The sequence below is a fragment of the Suricata suricatta genome, chromosome 1, assembly GCF_006229205.1.
Source record: "Suricata suricatta isolate VVHF042 chromosome 1, meerkat_22Aug2017_6uvM2_HiC, whole genome shotgun sequence".
NCBI lineage: Eukaryota > Metazoa > Chordata > Mammalia > Carnivora > Herpestidae > Suricata > Suricata suricatta.
Window position 1 is genome coordinate 7013822 of NC_043700.1, and position 13578 is coordinate 7027399.

Genomic DNA, 13578 nt, shown 5'->3' on the forward strand with positions numbered 1-13578 from the left:
TGTTTACCATCCCTAAGTAACCACCAAATAAAAATTTAGGCTAAATAAGATAACTCACAGTAAGTGACTTCATCACATAGAAACTAACATTGTATCTTTCACATTACAGACCATATTATATAACACCATGAATAACTTTATTCATATTGAAAAAACACATGAAAAGTATTGTGTGGCTATTTTCCTGGAGTAGGTATTTTCTTAAATAATAAAATATTGATGAGTAATTTAAGTGATTTATTGAGATAAATGCTTCTGTTATTGGACACAGTGAGATGTTGCGGTAGGGATATTTGGGTGATTAGCCCAGTACATCCCAATTGTCTTAATCTTGTTAGTTTCAATCAATCAATCAATCAAATGCAAATTGAGCTCAACAGTTCTGTTTCTAGAATGGATGATATGAGAGACAATAAAAATGCAGGAAAAAATGATTTACTGAAAAATCCAGTATATGCTACATGTTTTTTTTTAATGTTTATTCTTGAGGGAGAGAGAGTGTGTGTGTGAGAGTGGGAGAGGGGCAGAGAGAGAGGGAGACACAGAATCGGAAGCAGGCTCCAAGCTCTGATCTGTCAGCACAGAGCCCAATGCAGGGCTCGAACTCATGAGCCGTGAGATCATGACCTGAGCTGAAATCAGATGCTCAACCAACTCAGCCACCCAGGAACCCCTATGCTACATATGTTATATAAATCTTCTTATTTACTATCTTACTCTCTCTCACAGTATTATTGTTATTCACATTTTAAAGATTAAGAAAATTGGAGGGCGACTGGGTAGCTCAGTCCATTAAGAGTCTGACTCTTGATTTTAGCTCAGATCATGATCTCACAGTCATGAGTTCAAGCCCCAGGTCAGGCTCCTTTGCTGAGCATAGAGTCAGGTTAAGGTTCCCTCTCTCCCTCCCTCTCTGCTTCACCCGACCCTCTCTAAAATTAAAAAAAATTAAAGATAAAGAAAGTTGGGTTCAGAGAACTTTGGTGACCTGTACCCATTCATTATGAGTAACAGCACTATTTGAACGTAGATCTGACCCTAAACTATGTGCTCAAGTTACCACTGAAGTTACCATTTTCTGTTTTTAAGCATTTCCAATCTGAATAGGCCAATGTATTTTACACACACAGAGACAGAGACAAAGTCACACAGAGTCGCACGCACAGTGAAGAGATCAGTCTGAGATTGTATTTAATCAGGTGCTTAAATTAGTGCCTGAGCTAGTGGGGCAGGGATACATATTCTGATGATTCCATGAGGCAGCAGCTTGTGTGAGCACAACAATTGTGAATAAAGGAGAGGGAGAGTGTGTCATGACTGGGCTAAGATTTGGGGATTACTCAAAGCGAAGAATTCGTGACAGGAACCAAGAACAATAACAGAGAAGGAGCAAAGAGAGGGGCCAAGGAATGGGGTCATGGAGAGTGAGCACACTAGAAATATCGAGCAGTCAAGACACCTTTGTGGCTCAACTGGTTAAGTGTCCAACTCTTGATTTTGGATCAGGTCATGATCTTGAGGTTCCTAGGTTTGAGCCTCGTGTAGGGCTCTGTGCTGACCACGTGGAACCTGCTTGGGATTTTCTGTCTCCCTCTCTCTGCCCCTCTGCTCTCTCTCTCGCTCTCTCAAAATAAATAAACTAAAAAAAAAAATATCAAGTGTTCAAAACAGGGTCAAATGACTAAGAACAAAAAGAATGAGGATTTAAAAAAGGATCTTTAGTCTGGCCAACAAGCTCAATGGTGACTTTCAATTCAGTATTTTAACAAGGTCACGGGCTGGGAATAGGGACCTCAGTGTTACGGCGGAATCCTTAAAGCAACTTCGGAATCCTTAAAGCAACTTCCAAAGAAAAATAGACTCCTTGGCTTCCCCCTCTGTCACCCTTCTAGGCACTGGCTCTGTGCCCCTCCACCACGTAGGTGTCTGAAGAGAGTCCTCTCCATGGCCTCCCTCTGGGACTCCCTCCCTCTGTCCTGTCCACCCCTTTATCATCTCTGGGAACTATGTGAATTGTTTTTGTTTGTTTGTTTTTGGTGTGTTTCAGAGACTTAATTTAATGTCATTTGGATGTTGACTATGATAATGACTTTCAAATGTGGACAGATTACCCTTGAAATTCTCATAGAACAATCTCATTTCCAGAGGTTCTGTGGCTAACTTCTTTTGACTTAGCTACAGTACTGATCCAAGTTATTAGATTGAAAATGTCCCTGGGACCAAAAAAATAAAAATAAAAAGCTTCTTCCTAGTGTATTCCAGTTGATAAACTTTAGCATAAGTATTTTTATGTAGAGGAAATAACGTCATCCCACTGAAATGCTTATTTCTTTAAAAAAATAAATCTGATCCCTTAATTTCTGGTAGAAATCTGAAGGCTGTTGTTGACATTTTTATTCTTAATATTTCCCCAAAAACAGAACTAGAGAGACAAATTCAAACAGCAATTTTGCTAATAGCACAATAGGAAGACACCTTCCCAGCCCCGGGAAAGGGTTTCTGACAAGGATTTGTACACACTACATGCAAATTGAGAAAAGTCTTTTGCTCATAAATCTGAAAGTCAATGGTGGCTGGTAAAATCAAAGGGGAAACAATATGCAAATTGTTATTGCTGAGATAAAAGCTCACTGTTGTGCTTAAAATACCATTGAAAATATAACCTTCATTTTTTCATTTTTGAAATCTCATGAGAAAAAATAAGAACAAATGAAAGTCTTTGATGTTTAGAACACACTGGAGTTTTACGTGTTTAGAATACATGGGAATTTGAAATAAAATCAGAAATGTTTACACTTTAAGTTGAAATCCTTTTCTTTTTTTTTTGAGACAGAGAGAGGAAGGGAGGAGCAGAGGGGGAAAGAGAGAGAGACAGAAGGAGAGAGGAAGAGGAACAGAGAGAGAGGGAGAGAGAAAATTTTAAGCAAGCTCCAAGCTCAACCCAGAGCCTGAAATGGGGCTTGATCCCATGACCCTTGAGATCCTCACCTGAGGGGAAATCAAGAGTCAGATGCTCAACTGATGGAATCATCCAGGCACCCCAAGTTGAAATTCTTAAGGAGAACTCATAACTGCACTTAGCTTTATCTCGATTCAGTAGATTCTGTTTAATTAGCTAATCTTCACTTACCCAAAAGCTGTACTTTGGGAACTGGACACTTCAGAAAGGTGAACCAAAGCACATTGTCATAACTTCTTATCAAGACCTAGCTATTGTGATGTACTGCTTCTGCCATAAATAGCTCATGTCTTCACAGCAGAACTATGGGTAGGGTGTCTCAGATTCCTATTAGGTATCTTTAATTATCAATGAAGGGTAAACCATCCTAGAGATTATAATTAGGATAATAATTATTATTTATACTCTGAGTTGGGACTGGTGGGGTTGAGACCTATTATATTCTGTTTGATTGTACTACTTAGGAATAAATTCTTTCTTTTGGCCTTGACCCATACTTCCAGAGTAATGGAACAAAAAAGTAATTTCTGTCAGCATTATGATAATCTACAAAAAACCCCCACAATATCACTCATTAAGGTATCACTAACTTAGGTTTCACCCAGGCTTGTTGAAGACAATTCGAACAGTCTCACCTAAAAACTGAGTTATGGTAAACAACACCTATTGTGGTCACCTCAGACTACTGGCTGCCTTAGGTTAAGCGGATTCTAGTCTGTGTATGTGTGTGTGGCCCTGCAAAACTTGGCCGAAGGCTGGTAGCTCTGCATGGTGAGGGCTTAGAAAGGAGAGTCTGTATTTACATTACTATACCCTTATTGATGCCTACTGTGTGCCAAGCAGTGTTCTAGGTATTTTATCTAGTCCAGTGGAGTTTTTTTGTTGTGTTTTTATGTGGTGGGTTTTTTTGTTTGTTTTGTTTTGTTTTGTTTTTGGGGTGTGTGTGTGTGTGTGTGTGTGTGTGTGTTTTGTAAACCGTGCATTCTTTAGATGATCCATCCATGCACTTAATATCCTTGTTCCAGAAAAGAACACTTGACCAAATTAAGCCATTGAAGGGTATTTCTGCGACTTCAGCGGGGTCTTGGGAGAGATCGCCTAACTCTGCAGGGTCAGTCAAGAAAGCAAGGTCTAAACTTAAAGATGTGAGAGGACAGCACCTTGTTGGGAAGGAAATGGCCTACCTAGGGATTAAACCAGTGAAAGGAGAGTACAGTGAAGATTTGGAGAGGTAGTATCTTGGCACCTTCATTTGAATATGTACCTGGATCCAGCTGCACCAGAAGCCACTGAATAGGACGGTAACATGAAATAAATTGATTGTTGTTAATGAAACCACCAATCTGAATCGCGGTTTCTCTCCCTTTTACAGAAAATGTCCTGATACATTTCTGTTCTCTGGAATCATCAGAAAGAATGATGAGGTGTAGATATCATTATTCCTTTTGTGCAACAGATGAAGACACGGAAACTTGAAGAGCCCACGTAATCGGCAGAAGATTGTACCTCCTGAAGTGAAGTGTTGGGGTTCCAACAGTGCTGCTTTTTTTTTTCTGCTACAGCTCTTCTCACATCACTGTTTACAGGTTAGAGCTGAAACATTCGTGTTGTCCCATCAGCTCACTGTCCTCCCCTCCGTCCCATCCCGTGACTGACAGCGCACATCTGTGCCACGTTTAGGTTACAAATAGTCTTTGGCTAAATACTTGCGTATCTCACTGAGTTAAAGCCCAGGGGCCTCACCCACGTCTTTGGTATTAAGATTGTGAACAAACCATCTATTTCAGGACTATTTAAAAAGAAGCCTTTCATTGTAGCCTCGCTTGGAAGATCCAAAGCACGGGACACATTAGAAGTACGATGAGGTACTAGTGTTGCATCAAGCCTTTCTATATGTACACTTTTAGGAATTAATAATTATCATTTCTTCAACGAGGTAAAACGTATCCATTTCCCTGGGCTGTGGCCAGTTGGCTAATAAAACTGGAGTCTGAGATTGACGCGTTTAGGATCCTGCGATTACAGTTTCCTTGACAGCATAGATACTGCCTTATATGCTCTCTTTTCCAGTCTGTTTCTTGCCTGCACTACTTGCCACTATCAAAGCATCGATCTCACTTGTTGTTTGGTTTCAATGCTGCATGATGAGCTTAGCAAATATTAACTGTATTATTATGATTTATTTATTTGTTTTTCAGAGAGAGAGCATGCGCGTGTGCGTGTGTGCAAGCGAATGAGTGGGGGAGGGGCAGAGAGAGAGAGAGAGAGAGAGAGAGAGAGAGAGACACCAAGGATCCAAAGTGGGCTCTGCACTGACAGCAATGAGCCCAATGTGAGGTTTAAACTCATGGACTTCGAGATCATGACCTGAGCCAAAGTGGACACTCAACCGACTAAGCCACCCAGGCGTCCGAATTATTTTGTTACTTAAATTAGAATTCAGTGTGTAACAGGCACTGAAATTTTGCTGTGTGCTTGTTTAACAAAATGTCCAGCTTCCGGTAGTAGTGTCCCAGCTGCCAACAATGGACGTGCACTTACATAAATGAAAGCAGATTCCCACCAGTGTGAGACGATATGCCCTTTCCCACACCCAGTGTTCATAACCCATGTTAGATCCAAAATAAAGGATATATTTTTGTTTCAAGGTATGAAGGACAGCTATAACTTCCTAAGAAATTTCTTCATCACAAATGTTTTGTAATTACTTATGTATTTTCCCAGGCTCATGACAAAATTTTGACATATTGATGGCATTTCTGGCTTTCTATGAGATTTCATTTTTTGCTTTGAATTTTCAAGGCATGACGTAGATGTTCAAGTTACAAAAACACATCTTAAGACAATATTAAACCAAGGAAGTTGGCGGGGGGGAGTTTTGGATACACAGGAAGGAAGGCAGGTACTTTGTCTTAGAAATGAAGCTGGTCTCCTATTGGAGTCAGTAGTTCTGTGTCAAGAAACGAAGGTACCAGAAATGTAAAATCTTACCTGAAGATGTGGTGTGATGGCCACAATAAGAAGAATAGTGAAGGCAAAATATGTTTTGTTGTATGTTACTATGACCCTGAACTGGCCCATGAACTCAGTCAAGTTGTACACGTGGGTGTTTGAAAACATTGGGAGCCGTCTGGCCACCTGAAAGCCGTTCCGTGTGATGAGTGTCTAGCCGCTGACACTATGCCTGTCCTGGGATAAACCGGGGAAGGCGGGGAAGGCGAGGTCTGTGGAAGACCAGTCGCGAGCAGTCAAATTCGGGCACGTTCCTTAACCCCCTGAGCCTGCTGGCTTACCTGTAAAACAGGATCCTAGATCTGTCACAGACTTGCCAAGGCCTACGAGAATTTTGATTTCCTTTGAAAGGCGGCGTCCTCACTTGTGAGCCTCTGATTTCACTGCCTTTTCTCAAATAATATGCAAGCTCGCCCTCCGGCCAGAAGTGAATTCCACGTTACCACTGCTGAATGTCCACAGCCGCCGCCTCTGCTCTGCAAGGCAAGAAAAGGCTCTTTTGTTCAACCGCTGCTTCCTGGGTGCGCACCGGGCCCCGGCCCTGCTGGGCACTGGGATCCGGTGCTGAACAAGGCAGCTGAGGCCCTTGCTCGCCCATGTGAAACCCTACATCAGCTGACTCAGTCTGGACTTGGAACAGAGTAGCTATCCGGTTTTTAACAACAGATTTTCTCGCAATTATGCAACTTGTTTGGCTCTTTTCTTTGTCAGATGCCCAGAATGTCAAATCATCACAAAGTCAAGAGAAGCCTTCATTGGACCACCAACCTCCACATTAGTTCAGCATTTTCTTTCCCTCCTTGTCTTTCTGGCCATTCTCAGGCCTCAGCGTTTCCTGACATTTTGGCTTCATTTTCCTTGGTAACTGCCTCTTAGCTTGGCCTGGTGAAGCTTTCTACATGGCGTACTTTGGCGAGCTCCCCCTCCTGGCCTTAGATGGTAATGTCTCCAAAGGCAGTAGTGGGCTGGGTAAATATTTTGCAATGATAAACAAAAATGAACATGCATACACTGAAATCCATGAAGTCAAGATAATATTTTTCTTCATTCATTCTAGCATTCACCAAAAATAAGAAAGCACAAAAATATGTATTAATATGAATGAAATTAATATGAATGAAAACCCGCACGAACAACAGACCCATAGGTATTCGAAGAGTGAAATTTCCAGAAACGTAGTATGTGTCAGGTATTATATTAACCTGATAGAAATGGAAGCCAAACTTCAACATCTCAGCAAGAAACTGGAATCCTTGAAAAGGACATCACAGATTTAAATGCAAAATATATATGTAAAAAAAGAGATGCCTTAGAACTAAAAAACACAGTACCTGAAATTTAAAAACTCAATGGGTAGGTGTTCCAGCAGATGAGATATAACCAAGAGAAAGTTAGTACATCTGAAGCCAAGTCAGTACAAGCCATCCAGGATATTATCCAGGATGAAAGAGGCAAAACAAAAAAACAAGAGGAATGGAATTAGAAAATCTAATGTATATTTAATCAGGGTGTTTGAGAGCAAAGAGAGAATGATCAGAAGCAAAAGTTGGAAAGATGACAGTTGAGAATATCCCAAAACTAATAAAAGATATCAATCCACAAATTCAAGAAGCCCAATGACTCTGAAGCAGACTAGTTAAAAAAAAAAACAAACCCAAATCCTCCTCATTAAGAACTGAGATACTATTCTACTTGCAGTGTAATAAGTAAGGCTGCCACACAGCACTTTCTTGGCTGCTGCCGTGAACACACGAGCCTCCTGGGTCAAAGACTTTATGTTAGGTCAGAGGACAAGAATAAAGCATTTGCATCAATTCTTCTTGCCTCCAAGGCCCTCAGGGACGACACAGAGGGGCCCAGGTATGTGCTGCATGTGCAGTGGATCTGTGTTGCAAATCCAAGGAAATCCAAAAAAAAAAAAAAGAGAGAGAGAGAGAGAGAGAGACATTGATCTCTATTTACCAAGGCTATTTACTATGCAAATATCCTTGAAAGGAGAGTCTAGAGAAAAAACAAGTATGTCTGCCTAGAAGAAGGGCACAGACTCAAGAGACCCGTGGAAAATTGTGTGCCAACATCTTCACCCTTCATTTGTATACCATTTTGGCCTCTGGCTGGTTCTCCCAAGAGTATGTCACTCTGTCAGCCCTTGTGACTGATCTGAAGACCTAACAGAAACCTCAACCAAGGCTGGGACCCAACCCATCCAATTTCTCTCACATTACACGTAAATAAGTCTACTATTTGCAAGACCCCAAGCAGTGGGATGAGGAAAATCTTGTAGTACTGATTTCAATCATTCCCTTTGGAACCCTGGACCCAAGCAGCTGAAAAGCCCCCTACGCTATGAGTGCCTGCAGAGGTAGTTTTACTGATCACTTTAGCTAAAGTTAGGGACAAATTTTGAACCATCTGTTCTCAATGCAATAATCTCATTGTAGGGATCGTTACCTTCAGACTATGCGCAAATAATGAGTGTCTTATTTTTGTGGGAGCAACTCCAAGTAATTAAGGGTAGCCTTGTTTTGGAGAGATCTCTGCAGTCATCTTGTTACCCAAAAGTGGGTCTGCCTCTTGGTGGGTGTCAAACCAAAAGACAGAACTAAGCCAAAGAATTGGAAAAAAAAAAAAAAAAAAAAAAAAAGGGTTTTCCTTGCAGTACTATAAAGGAGAACACTGGGAATATTTCCCAAAGCAGTGTTTCCTTTAACAATGAAACTCGGGAAATTTTAAGCTAACAGCACATGCATATTCATGAAGGGGCTTACATAATGAGGACTTCAGCATGGAATCAGGGCAAAAATCATCTTATGGTGACAGAGTCCAGGTCTTAGTTGATGGGAGTCACGAGGGTCAGTGAGGGTCCCTATTTGTTCTTTGGCTCCAACTGGTCTGGTGTTTGAGTGCTCAAAGGGATTTAAATCCCTCAAAGAAAACTCCAGAATGTGTGTCAGGTCAATCATTGCTTTTAAAACAACAATGGGAGTTTTACCACTGATTTATTGCCCCTGGGATGATTAGGGTACCTCCTGGCCCGACATTCTTTCGTTCCCTTAACCTCATTAACTAGTGAAATCCATTCCTCTGTGATTCCCACATATCCCAGGAAGGTCTGCAAGAAACGTGCTGTGGGCACGTAGTGTCAGTCAGGCTTAGATCACAAGATGGCCAGGACCTGAAATGACTTTTCTTAAGTGAAGAAAGCTACATCTCAGCTTTTTTTTTCTGGGGACCTCTAACCCATTATACTTACAAGTTGAGGGCCATATGATTCTACTGGTGGTGTTTACTAATTCACTCCTTAAGTGTGACCCACTCTGGCTTAGGAGGAAGGCCGGTGAATGCCTGTCTCCTACACGAATTGTACCACCTCGAGGATGCTCATGGTACCTTGGAAAGAAATCGTTTACAGTTGTTGGGCTGCCCCCTGAGTGATCCTTACATTACTGGGGGGAGGGGAACTCAGGCAGCCAGTGCCCCAAACATGGCCTCCCAATGGCTGGCAAGTCTTAGGGTTCCTGGTTTAGTTTGATAATAGAGTCTGGTTCTTATTTTTGAGGGGACTGTCAGAACGATCAATGGAACTTGTCCAGTTTGTCCACACCACAACTGCTAGCATTCACCCACCCCATGGAAAACTGAGTGATAGCTAGGGGCGTGGGGGTACAGAAAACATCAGAGGTGTTGACAGGGCGGCGCAGGAGTGGCGGCCATCCCCTGTGGCTTCCAGCAGACTTCCCATTATGGTTAAGGGGATGGTGATCACTTTGTGCTTAGAAACACATGGTTGGAGGCGTCAGACCAGTCGTCCATTAGGCTGAAAGTGCCTTCAGCAGTTTGAGAACGTTACAACATGCCATTTTTATTAGTGAGGCAGGCTCTAGGGCGAAGACCATCAACGTCACTCCCTTCCTGCACCTCACAGGGTCTAAGGTGTTCCCCGCCACCACTGCTGTGCGATGTTCTGACTCCATTCCAAATGCTATCATTTCACACCCTTTTCCCAGTTATCCTCTGCTTACCCTCGGAGCTTCTGTCCAGGAGGATCAGATGCAGTAGGGACGTGGAAGTTTTTGTAAAGCACAGAGTGACCTGTTCCACCTCCAAGTATAACCTGTGTGGACCTTGTAGTGGGGACGTGGCAAGCAGTGTCCACAGCAGTCATCACCCTCATGACCTAGGATTGTGTCCCTCCAAAAAATGAAGTACATCCAGGTGGCTCCAACTGGAATCGAGTGTGAATATCCACCCCTCTCCCCACTCCACCCCTGCGGGCTGGCTGCCACCAGATGGGAGTGCTGCGCAGGTTTTTTACCACAATACCCGGGATTTGTTGTCTTGCCACTTGGAAGAATGAAGAGGCAGAAACAAAACAAGCAGCAGGCAGAAGTTTAGGTGAGTATAAGATCAGAAAGGAAGAATAGTAGGAGAGCTCTCTTTCCAGAGGGACTTCCAGAGTGCGTGCAGTGAATGCCCAAGGACTGCAGGCGAGGCTCCTTGCTTTCTAAGGTTCCGGTTGGCCCTCCCGCTTCTGTTCCCCCTTGTTCCTTCTCAGGTTCTACCCTTCTTGGCTTGATAGTGCTCTGTGCTGGGTGGTCCATTCCTGATTGGCTCATTTCCATTGTAAGAGGGGCCGTCTCTGGCTATAGTTAGGTCTTTTGTCAAATTCCAGAGGGGAATCCTGAGAGGGGTAGGTGGGGTCTGTAACATTCCTAAGAGGAACCTTATGCCTTTGGGGGCTTGCTGTGGTCAGACACTCCCACCATTGTTCCCAAATAGGTGTTTCCCCCACCCAGGGACCTCCAGCCCTAATCTTTCCCTCTGTGCCTACTGAATCCCATCTTCTCCTATCATAGTACTAACCAGGCTGGTTGCTAGTGGAGGGGAAGGAAGGTGCATTATGCCCAGGCATGATCAGGGCTGAGTCCCGAACTTTGGAAATGTGTCTACGTAACTACCCATTCCTTTTATTCTGATTATTAGCCCAGAAGCAGATGGGAAAGGATGGTGTTCTGGAGATTGCCACATTCGGTGTGACCAGGCTGCCTCACCCAGGTGTGTGGATCAAGAAGTGTTTCAGTTTATTTATTTCTTTTTTAAATGTTTATTTATTTTGTGTCAGAAGAGACAATGAATGGGGGAGTGGCAGAGAGGGACAGCTCTGTGCTGTCTGCATGGAGTCCAGCATGGGGCTCCGGCTCCTGACCTGAGCCGGTATCAAGACTGAACCACCCAGGTGCCCCGTTTTGAGTTTATTTTTGCGGAAGCTGTTCCAACCAGATTGGATGTCCGTGGATGGTGGGGAGTGTGGAGGCTATATCAGATCCTTTGACGGCCCATCTACAGTGATGAAAGGAAACCATTGAGGGACTGACGGGAAATGGCCCAGAAAGCCAAACATGTGGCACAGATGAGCTTCGAGAGCCACAGTGGTTAGCTGATTGGACTGGAGAAACAGAAGTATCATCAGCAGAAAAATAATAATAATAATAAGAGTTACCAGTGTTGAGGCACCACTGATGGCTCCGGGAGAGGGTCCAAGCCCTGAGCTAGTCGTTCTAGCAGGGGTGGGTGGGGGCGCGCCCCAGGCCATGCAGCCTCCCCACCTGGGGGACAAGTGAGTGAACCTCAGACAGGAATCACTAGTTGGATGCAGGGTCAGCCTCTGCAGAAAAACGGTCTTTCGCTTTTGCCCAGTCTGTTCCAGCCCACGCATTGCCACGTTCGATGCGATGACGGAGCCAGGCAGCCATGTTTGGAGACGCGGCAGCCTGAGTGGGGCTCACCAGAATGAGCCCTGACGACGGGCGTCTGCATCAGTGACCCAGATGGTTCCTTTAGGAACGTGATTTGCTTCCATCGTCTGCGGCCTCAAAGAGGAGCATCAAATTCACCCATATTGCAGTCCTCTGTGTGATGAACCACATGGCCAGGCTGTTGGCAATGGCCCAGGAATCCCATAAAAAGTCTAAGGAGGCTCATCCAGGGGAATGTTGGCCAGAACAGCAAGAGTAGGCCTGAACTGACCCACTGGGTGGAGAGACCACATCCATTTTGGGGCTGGCACTCGGGCCACTGAACAGCGCCCAATGGACACCATCTGCTTTCCATTCATTCAAACCATCAGTGAACCAGGCCTTCAGTACGTTATGAAACTAACTTCAGCTGCACATCACTCCCGCAAACATCACGTCGAGGTAATGGTTCCCTCTACCCCCAAAAATGTGCTGTGTAATTTCATTTATGGGAAGTTCGCACAAAGGCAAAATTGACCATGGTTTTGGGGGATACACGCTTAGGAGGAAAGCATGTAATGAAGAATAGCTAGGTTGTGTTTACCAGGTTAGTTGTTAGCTCTGGGGCAGGAGGCTTGACAAAAAAGATGTCCATGGGTGGGGCAGTGCCCTATTTCTTGAATCTGGGTTACCACTTCATAATGATAAGATATACATTTGGTCGGTGTGTGTTTTAATATGTTGTTGAACTTTACAGGTTTTCTTTTTTTTCTTTTTTTCCTGTTTTTGTATTTATTTTTTAAATAGTTTATTGTCAAATTGGTTTCCATATAACACCCAGTGCTTCTCCCCACAAGTGCCCCCCACCATGACCATCACCCCCTCCCTTCCTCCCCCTCCCCCTTCAGTCCATGGATCATTTTCAGTATTCCATAGTCTCCCATGATCTGTGTCCCTCACTCTCCCTAGCTCTCTTTCCCCCTTCCTCTCCCCGTGAACTTTACAGGTTTTAAAAAGGGAATAAACCCATTAGCATGTTCATGTAAAGAAGCTGGAGTCCAAAATTAAAATCATTTGCTCTTGTGACTTTCCAGTTCAAAGTAGGGGGGAAAAAAAAGGAAGGGAAGAAAGAAAAGAAAGAAAAAGAAGAGAGAAGGGAGGAAGGGAGGAAAGAAGGAAAGAAGGAAGCGAGGGAGGGAGGAAGATCTCAAGATAAGTTAAGATCCAAACATGACTTCCTAGTTTCTCATTCTCTCACCCCAGTTGGAGGGGTTGTCAGGAACTGGGTACGGCTGGAGTTCCTGCAACAGCCCCTCGCCCAGGTCCTCCCTTGGAATACTTCCTGGGCATCAAAAGTCCTATCAGCTCAATGCCAAGTCTCAATATTCCTCACGCATCAAAAAGTTCAAAGAGATAGTAGGGCAGATAAAGTTCTAGCCCCATGCCCAACACATGCAGAAAACAAACCAATTCCCTGCTCCTGGCAATTAGCCCGGGAAAAATTACATCTAGAATCCAGTATTATTAGTATTGTCAAAAAGCTATGGTAGAAACTCAATCATATGTGAGTGTAGGAGAGTAGATGAAAAAAAGAAATCTGGGTTTTATCTTCACCAGATCGCCTATCAAAAGATGCCAGTTGTATGGCACCCACAACCGTGAACCTAAAGAGAAGATTTCTCAGCAGCGGCTCAAATTGGGGGCCATGAATTTAGGAACTCACTGTATCTGCAAGAAAAAGCCCACGCAAACCTACTATCTCCGCTCTCAGAGCGGGAGGTGTGTGACCCTGAAGATTTTCTGTAAGATCTGAAATGTGCAGTGGAGACAGCCCCAGTCATCACGTCTGGTTTGGAGCACTTTTCTTCCCAT